Source organism: Physella acuta, unplaced genomic scaffold, assembly GCF_028476545.2.
Source record: "Physella acuta isolate Inbredline_101_S28 unplaced genomic scaffold, ASM2847654v3 ptg000529l, whole genome shotgun sequence".
In the NCBI taxonomy this organism is placed as follows: domain Eukaryota; kingdom Metazoa; phylum Mollusca; class Gastropoda; family Physidae; genus Physella; species Physella acuta.
The window spans coordinates 106,347-117,091 of record NW_026732048.1 but is presented as its reverse complement, the minus strand read 5'-3'; positions in this window follow the sequence as shown (position 1 = coordinate 117,091).

Sequence of the window (10,745 nt, the reverse complement as noted above, 5' to 3'; positions counted from 1 at the left end):
GTCAACATCCAATTATTAACTCCCAGATACCTATTCAATCATAAAATGTTGTCATGCTGTATAGTTTAATTTCTTCAATCATATTTTCTCTGAAGTTGGCATATCAAACTTATGTTCCTGATGAAAAAAATGATAATGCCTGCTGAGTGGAAGAGCGCATGCATCCGGTTACCCACACACCGGATAAACTCTCCTACTACAATTCCTTTTTCTCCGCAAAAGGCCTTGAACCCACATATGTAACTCCAACTCTAGTTCAGAACACAAAGGAAAAAGATACGTCTTCTGGAAGTGTTTTAAATAGGTATTTTGTTACCCCAGAAACAGAAATCGCGTCTTTGAAAATATCAAACCCTAAATTTTTGGGGTAGGCAGCCCTGATAACTACATTAGTATAATGTGTAGTTAAATTTATAACTGTCAAAGCCTTGTATGTTTAGGGGAGATGTTGTCACATTGTCTGGGTGTACCTGTCTTTTAATGTAAAAGTAAGAAAGTGCATTTCTGTGTTGGGTGTATGTATAAACCCCGTTGTTGAATGCCCTGAAACCTGTATTTATCCCACCACCCTGTACTTTTGTCGTGAGGTCCTGCATAAATGTCTCTTCGTCTAGTGTGTTGTGGTTTTTGGATAGACCTTTGGTTGATGTTTTAGGATCGTTGTCTCCAAAACAGTGGTAAGTCTTACTACATAAAGATATCATCCCATCCCCTTCATATTCTAACTTAAACAACCCCGGTGTTCTTTTTTCATAACGTTTCCTATCACTACACCCCTGACATTCAATACCTACCGTACCCTTGCCGCTAATAAATTGAGGTCTATGTAAGTCGCATACTTCTGAGGGGAACCATTTGTCGCAAACGTCAAAAAACTCGTGTTCTAGTTCGGGTCTAACGGCTTTTAATAAGTCATCACGGCTTAACGCTAAGTATAAGCTGTCGGTGTCCATCTCACAGAGTTGAAAGTCGGCCCTATCTATATATTTGTCTATAAAGTCATAATAAAATTCTAGCATCCTAAGTTTCGCGTATTGATAAACGAAAAAACCTATCTGTAGGGGAAGATCCCAATCTATTTTCTTTTTTAACATTTGTATTTCGTAAACACCGTCGGAAAGTTGGGTCATTTTTTTAAAACGAGGATTATTAATACAACGTCCGACATCGCTATCACTACAGTAAGATATGTCCGTATGTCGTGCTTTATTCGTTATCGTTTTACCGTAAGCCGCGTTTCCTAACAATTTCATTGTTTCACTCGTAATCGCGTTATTGACGTCTATATCCCCCTTTCTTCGCGCGTCTGAAACAGTATCCCCAAAGGTCTTAAAACATGAAACCGGATTATATTCTACCACTTGGTAAATTTTAGTCACTACCAACCCATGATTTAAATACCACTTTAAAAGAGGGGTCGCTAATAAAATTTTCTCCCCTTTAAAGCTACCGATTAAAGTGCGTCTACGGCTTGTTAATAATTTATTGTCGACCGCGTATTGTCTCATAAACGCTCCGATGTCGTCCCGCGTAACGTCTGTATTTTTAAAAATCGGTGTCATCTCACTAAAGTATTCTCTTAAACTATCGGGCACTTTAATGTCGCATTCTACCAAACCAAAACACGAGTCGTCTAAAACAGAATCGATGATCTGTTTTTCGATGATCTGTTTTTCAGTCAGGGGCCAGCTTTTACTATAGGTCGGTGTCGGTGTCTTTTGAGATTTGTCACTAGCTTGTAAAAATGTTTTAATAGTTGGGTCAATCTGTTTATTGGTCCCCCACTCACATTCCCACATTTCTACGACTTTAACGTTAAGACTATCGGACAGGTACTTTGTAATTTCGGTTGTCTTTTGAAATAATTCAGTCAAGGGTCTATTACTAATAGGGTTTACTGTCCTATCTTTAGTTAAGGAACAGTCAGGGTGTCCGTGAAAGAGGCAGCCATGGAACTGATAAACGGTTCGAGACTTCGAGTCCCACCCGTCTACTCTTATGTGTCGGGGTCCTAAACTAACTTCGCCCCCGTTAAACGCCGTTTTTAAAGTTCTCCCTTTGTTGTTGAAACCCACGATAACCACTCCCAGGCCTGTTCCCCATAATGACTAGCTCTACGTGGTTTAAACCCATCCTCACTATTTCTAATAAGCGGGAATCCTGTCTGCATTTTCTGCATTAGAGACCATAAATAAAGCGCGTTCGCGTCGTACCCCTTAATTGCGTGTACCACTTATTACTAACCCCCCTAATGAAAGTTACCCCCTTTTCGTGATGTCTATGAAAAATTATGGAGGGGCCCCCTACGTATTTTTTCTTATTGATGAATGTAATTCCGACTCGCGTTCAGAACACAAAGAAAAAGAAACGTCTTCTGAAAGTGTTTTAAAAAGATATTTTAATGTTACCCCGTGGACAGAAATCGCGTCTTTGAAAATATCAACCCCTAAATTTTGGTAAAAGCTAGTTTGGCTCTCGTGCGCCTCGATAAAGGGCTTAACATCAATATTATTATAATAAATAAGAAAATCTTTAAAAGTTTCCATCCCCTTCTCTACCCTAAGTTGCTCGTACGGGAAAAAACCTTTGGTCTGTTTAACCTTATACGCGGCGAGGTATTTACTATAGCTAAACCCTGGTGCTAGATAATTAATTATATCTAAGAACTTTAATTTATTAGTTGATATACACATACAACTATTATTTCTTTTCACGGCGTATTTAAACGGTGTTTGTTTATCTTCTACTTCTTCTTCATCATTAAAATCTAACCCTTCTGTATTTGAATTAGCTAAAAAGTACTGTATGAAATATGGTTTAACGAGATTAATATCGTATTTCCCTGAATAAAACCCTATAACCGGCATTTGTCTCAAATACTCTTCTAACCTAACGCTAAGCATCCTATCAAACCCTTTCTCATTAGATTTATCATTACTACTCCTAGATTTAGGTGGATATAGCTCCCTTATTTGGTTAAAAACAGGCTAGAACTGTTTTCTCAAAATATCATAAGCTGCCTCAGCGATTGTGTGTAGTCTGTCAATGACTCTAGTCACTAATTCTTGGGGGTCACCAGTCGAAATAAAACATGGGTTCGACGAACCCATCTACGTTTGATGCAATCGCACACGACAAGGGTACGTGCTTGACTACACTAGTTGTAGAACTACCTAACGCGGGTAAGTTTGAGTGGTTGAAAAAACACTCAAAATCATGTTGCTCTAAAGGGGTAAACAAAGTTACTATCTACATCTACCCCATAGCCTGCTAAAAACTCCCAGATTGATTTCTGTGTCTGATAAACCCCTCCCTTATTCCTATCTACGGGTTTACCCCCATTACACCCTTTCACGTGTCTAATTGTTTAATGGTGGGCCATAATTTATTACACATAGAACACGCGAAAGAGTGCCCCGCCCCATCTATATTATTGATGTACATAATATGATTATTAAAAAATAAAAGATATATTGTTTCCCTGAATCTATCACTACTTCTAAGTTTGGGACAAAGAACCTGATTTTCGTTAAATTCAAAAATATCAATATTTATACTAAAACAGGACTCTAAGAGGGGGATTTCTACTAAACTAACCCCACTAAAATTATCCAAGGTCCCGAGACCTTGATATTCTTGCCACTGTTTCGCGAGGTTTTTTGTTGGTTTTTTAAGATCTCTTGTGGATGAATGGTAATGTGTGGCTAAACATCTAAAAAAACAGAAATTGTCTGTGTAGGGTTTTGACTTTGAATCGTGTTGCAAAGTGTTAATGGCGTGAATCCCCCGTGATTATGTTTGATGAAATCGGGAATGTCTGTGAGAAGGCAACCTATGGGGAATTCGTTAAGGTGATATAGATAGAAAGTGGTGGCTGGAATGATCTCAACGGCGTATTTCGTATTGGGTCTATTGTGTTGTGCATAGTTTAGAATGTCTGCTGTGTTTAAGTGTTCTAAAAAATCTTTAAAATCTACTCTATTGTTAATTAATTTAGGGAGTTCTAAGACGCATGCATTGTTGTTACTTGAGTGAAAAAACCTATATTCCCCTGTTTCATTATGTTTTAAAATGGAATGGTGACTATAGTTGATTTTGAACCGCTTAGTTTGTGTGTTAAATATGGTATCTACAAGTTTTGTATCCCAGTCTATTGGAGTAGTGTCTAGTGGGCTGTGAAAAAAATTGAATGTGGATATATGTTTGCCTGTAGTTGCGTGTGTCTGTATGGAGTGCCAATTGTCAATGTATATGTTTTGTAATTCGGTGTTTAAGTTGTAAATGGTGTCAATTTCGTCAAACGGTAAGTCGTTCAATTCCTCTAAATCTAGGTCTACCACATCTCCCCTTAGGGCATCTACAAGTATAGCGTCGGTGTCTACATTAACGTTACTGTCGTTGTGAGGTGTCTTTAGACGTTTGTTTGTTGTTTCGTCATAGGTCCTTTGTCTCTTTAATTGTATAGGTAGGTTGTCTGTTTGTCTGTCGTTTGCTGATGGAGGTTGTTCAGTTTGTCTGTCAGATGTTAATGTCGGTTGTTCAGTTTGTCTGTCAGATGCTGATGGGGCATCGGTTGGTGTAAGTGGATTGGTGTGTGCTGTGGTGGTGTGTCTTTTTAAATTGTCAATTCTAGTGTACATTTTGCCGCATTCGGTGCACTGATATCTTCCACGACCATGTGTAGTGTCTTGATGTCTTTTAAAAAGTTGTTTATGGATGAATTTGCGTTGACAGATGGTGCACTCGTATCTGTTCATGGTTGAGTGACTGGGTGGATGGGTGGCTTGCATCTCAGTCTGTCTGTACAAGTAAGAAAGAAAAAAGAAAACATAAGCGAAAATAAAATTAAAGTAAATATATTTGACAACTTATTTAAAAATAAATAAGACGTAATTAAAGGGTATAATCGTATTCGCTCAGCTACCCATACAATGGGTATTGTCCTCACAGAATACAATGGGCGGCCGACGCCAGCCCGTCTTTCGCTTATACAATCAGTGGCTGGAATTGGTAAAGATTACAAATTCTAGACGCATACAACGCTGATGAGGAGTCGGCTGGTGTAGTTTGGTTGCTGTGTGCTATGCTGCAGTGTCGTTTTAAATTATCTATTCTTGTGAATATTTTCCCACATTCTGTGCATTGATATCTTCCTTGGCCGTGAGCAGTGTCTTGATGTCTTTTCAAATTGTCTTTACGGTTGAATACACGTTGACAGATGTCACATGTGTAACGGGTCATAGCTGGGTGGTTGGTTGGGTGGATGGTTTGCATCTGTCTAAAAAAAATTATTATAAATGGTGTCAATTTCGTCTAAGTCTATTTTGTTTACGTAGTCTATTAAAGGTAAGTCTACCACATCTCCCTTTATTTCATCTACAAATATAACATCAGTCTAAATATAAAAGTTCATCGACATTAATCACATGCATGGATTGGTCCAAATTGCCAAAGTTGAAATTTATGAGATCGAATATAAACTAAGTTAAAAACGAAATCCTGTAGTATTAATGACCATCTTGTTAATTTAGCATTACTTAATTTTTTCCTATCTGGTGCAACTAGGGGTGAGTGGTCTGTCATTAAAGTAAAGGGTGCTCCTAACAAGTACTCTGATAACTGCATCAGACAAGCCCCTATACCAATAGACGATGCGTCCGTGGTTAGTGTAAATGGCTTGTTAATATCCGGCAGTCTAAGTATTGGCTGTTGCGCAAAACACGCCTTTATATAGTTGAAGGTGTTGGCATGGGTCCCTTACCCTTCCTTGCATTATGCATAGGGTTTGCCACACCCACTTGTGTTATCACTATCACCATTACAGTCACTCTCACTACTTGCTGAATAATTATTGTCTTCATCAGTCTATTAACCATTAATCTCCCATAGCATCTCCAAGTTTACCAACCATGGAGTCCCAGCGTAAGGGGAATAACTCTAAATGATTAAATGACTAATTTTACAGCAATCAATTAAACTCATTTCAGTAAATAACTAAATTTTAAAAAATCTTATATTGTAGAGAAATGAATGCTCTAAAAACTGATACCAAATATGTCAGTATTTAACATATATGTATTTGCAAAAAAAATGTCTGAGAAAATTCAAAACAGGTCATTTTTGGTAGTCAACTTTATTTATTTTTGTCTAAGCAACTATGCATCGAATTTAACAGTTAAATATCAATTTGGTTATGTTTAAGATATATAATTCATAAAATACATGCCTAGATACGTTTAGAGGCATTATTTTATTTTATTTTTAATATTAAATCTACTAAAAATAGGACAGATGAACTGATATTTCTTAATCTGAATCTAAAACATTCATCCACTCATTAAGCGTTACACATGTTTTTTTCAGCACAAAATCGCTTAAGTGGACATTGGATGGCTAGGTCAATGGCTAGTTCAGTGGTTGGGTCGGCTGTACAATAAAAATTCACTATCACTACAGTCAGACCTGTCCACATGTTGTGATTTGTTTCTTAAAGTTTTACCCTACGCCGGGTTTCCTAACAATTTCATAGTTTTGCTCGTTATCGTGTAAATGTTGTTTATGTCACCCTTTCTTCGTGCATCTGAAACCGTATCCCAAAAGGTCTTAAAACAGGAAACTGGGTTGTATTCTACTAACTGAATTAGACATGTAATGAATCTCCTCCACACGACAGCTTAAATTAGGAAAGTACTCCTCAAACTCCAGGTCCAAATATTCCTCTGAAGTGAAGTTGAATACCCCATCATCCTCGCAATAACAATCTACCAATTCGTCTACATCATCAGAAGATTCCAAATGGTAGAACTCTTCACAAAACAAAGTGTAGGAACCACTAGCGTTGTCTATGTGTTAAAATTTAAAAGATTATAAAAGCCAATAAACTTAAAACCACTTTACAAGATTGAGTTAAAATCAGTCTATGGCAATTTACTACGCACAAAATTATATAAAATTTTGACTCGAAAAATTGAGATACATTTAAACACATCAACCACACACGGTGATCTCAGTGGGATCCGTACCAGAGGCGTTAAGATAATAACACTCCTGCGATACCTTGTAGTATTCCAGAAAAACCTCTGATTTCTTAATTGTCTTATTGAAAAATGGAAAACAAAATTGGTATAATACTTATATCTAATAAAATTATAAAGTCCTATTATTCAATAATATTTATCATTATTTACTATTTGTACAAAATTTAACAACCTTACCGTGATCTCAGCGGGATCCGAACCACAGCTTTGAAGATTAAAACATTCGCTGGCCATGGTTTGTTCATACCAATGTGTAAAAAGGTAGGTTTCTTTTACAGACCAGTAGCTTTTTATTGAAGGCCTAGGGCTGAGGCACATATCAAAATAGCAAAAAATTTCATCAGCTCGTCTTGTTACTGGTTGAAATTTGTAGTAGACTGAATGCCTGTGCTCAGTTAACTCAGATGTTATTTAATCCTTGTTTATGCCATGAGATTCGTGGTGAACAAAATGAAAGTTGTTTTGTGTTGCCCCTTCATGTACTTCTGCCCAAATTAAATTAGTACTACTAGTGGTAGTAGCAGAACCACTGACAGTTACAGGCTCATCCTGTCCTGTTACATTAGTATTAGTACCAGCTTTCCTTTTTTTAGGCATGGGTCCCTTACACTACCCTGCATAGGGTTTGCCACACCCACTTGTGTATCACTATCTCTACTATCACTTTCTGCTTGCTGAATAATTATCCTTATCAGACAATAATATAAAACTGAAATTTCTTAATCTGAATCTAAATTATTCTTCCACTCATCAAGCATAATTATTATCCTTATCAGACAATAAAACTGATATTTCTTTATCTGAATCTCAATTATTCATCCACTCATCAAGCATAATTATTATCCTTATCAGACTATAAAACTGATATTTCTTAATATAAATCTAAATTATTCATCCACTCATCAAGCATAATTATTATCCTTATCAGACTATAAAACTGAAATTTCTTAATCTGAATCTAAATTATTCTTCCACTCATCAAGCATAATTATTATCCTTATCAGACTATAAAACTGAAATTTCTTAATCTGAATCTAAATTATTCTTCCACTCATCAAGCATAATTATTATCCTTATCAGACAATAAAACTGATATTTCTTTATCTGAATCTCAATTATTCATCCACTCATCAAGCATAATTATTATCCTTATCAGACTATAAAACTGATATTTCTTAATCTGAATCTAAATTATTCTTCCACTCATCAAGCATAATTATTATCCTTATCAGACAATAAAACTGATATTTCTTAATCTGAATCTAAATTATTCATCCACTCATCAAGCATAATTATTATCCTTATCAGACTATATCCACTCATCAAGCATAATTATTATCCTTATCAGACTATAAAACTGATATTTCTTAATCTGAATCTCAATTATTCATCCACTCATCAAGCATAATTATTATCCTTATCAGACTATAAAACTGATATTTCTTAATCTGAATCTCAATTATTCATCCACTCATCAAGCATAATTATTATCCTTATCAGACTATAAAACTGATATTTCTTAATCTGAATCTAAATTATTCATCCACTCATCAAGCATAATTATTATCCTTATCAGACTATAAAACTGATATTTCTTAATCTGAATCTCAATTATTCATCCACTCATCAAGCATAATTATTATCCTTATCAGACTATAAAACTAATATTTCTTAATCTGAATCGAAATTATTCATCCACTCATCAAGCATAATTATTATCCTTATCAGACTATAAAACTGAAATTTCTTAATCTGAATCTCAATTATTCATCCACTCATCAAGCATAATTATTATCCTTATCAGACTATAAAACTGATATTTCTTAATCTGAATCTAAATTATTCATCCACTCATCAAGCATAATTATTATCCTTATCATACTATAAAACTGAAATTTCTTAATCTGAATCTAAATTATTCATCCACTCATCAAGCATAATTATTATCCCTATCAGACTATAAAACTGATATTTCTTAATCTGAATCTAAATTATTCTTCCACTCATCAAGCATAATTATTATCCTTATCAGACTATAAAACTGATATTTCTTAATCTGAATCGAAATTATTCATCCACTCATCAAGCATAATTATTATCCTTATCAGACTATAAAACTGATATTTCTTAATCTAAATCTAAATTATTCTTCCACTCATCAAGCATAATTATTATCCTTATCAGACTATAAAACTGATATTTCTTAATCTGAATCTCAATTATTCATCTACTCATCAAGTGTAATGCATGCATTTTCAGCACAAAAGCGCTTGAGTAGACATTGGCCTTATTTAAAATGTAAACACAAGCTTTTAATAATGATAGTGAAGCACTCCCAGTGCATGGGCTTAGGTTATCACTATCGCTGGCATTAAAATCATCAGCAAAAAACACGTTTTGTCCCCGAAAATCAGGGGAGACGAACCAAGGTTGGTACACATTATAGATTGAGAATATTTGTCGACCTACCTGCAGTGTCTTTGGGTGTCAGGTTCTCTGTCCTTCAGTGTTTGTTCTTGCCTTGATTTCTTTTTCGGTGTCTGCGAATGCTTTCAAAATTGTTTTGATGTTTTCTGTGGTGAGAGTGGGGGGTACCCATTGCATGGTTGCATACATTTTATCCTCTTCCATTTTTTCTATGTGAAAAGACAGTCCTTTGTACGTTGTCTATTGGAGTCACATATCTCAGAGGGTGGCGATTTGTTGTAAATTAAATGTCAAAAAACTCGTGTTCTATAGTCCGGGTCTAACGGCTTTTAACAAGTCATCGGTGCTTAGCGCTAAGTATAAGCTGCCGGTGTCCATCTCGCAGAGCTGAAAGTCAGTCCTATCTATATACCTGTCTATAAAATCATAATAAAATTCTAGCATCCTAATTTTCGCGTATTGGTAAACGGAAAAACCTATCTGTAGAGGAAGATCCCAATCTATCTTCTTCTTTAGCATTTCTACCTAACCCTAACCCTGGATTTTTTGGATTAGGTTTGGTTTCTTAAGGGTCATGTACCATATGTTGTAGTTCTCAAATCTGTATAGTGAATCTATCTCCTCTGGCTTGATGTTGTGTGCTTGAACAATTGCAGTCTTTATTGTATGTAGGTTGACTTCATAGGCTTTGTCTGATGTTATGGTTATTTTAAGTGTGTTTGGTTTGTGAATTTGTTTTGGGGCAGAAGTCCCCAGGTTTACGGTGATGGTGGTCATCTTCTCGGCCTAGGATGGGTGGATACAAGTTGGATTGGAGCTGGATTTAAAGTTCGTTTATTATCTCTCGTTTATTATCTCTCTTCAACGCATTCAATCAAGATGGCCTCGCCACGTGGGCACCTGTCTTCCTGTCGGAAATAAAAACTGGGGGGGGGGGGGGGGAGCAGGGGCAGTAACTACGAAAAAGAAAGTATTGGTTTGAACGTCTAAGCCGTGTTGAGTTCGATCCGTAGTGGTGTAGTTGTCGGTTGCTGATGAGGGTTGGATGGTTTGTCTATCGGTCGCTGATGGGGTGTCGCTTGGTGATGTTTTGTTGCTGTGCGCTATGGTATAGTGTCTTGTTAAATTGTCAAGTCGTGTAAATACTTTCCCACAGTTTACACAGGGATGTCTTTGTCGTCCGTGTGCCGTATCTTGATGCCATATGAATACACGGTCACAGATCTCGCACTTGTAACTGGTCAAAGCTGGGTGGGTGGCTGGATGGGTCACACGATTAAT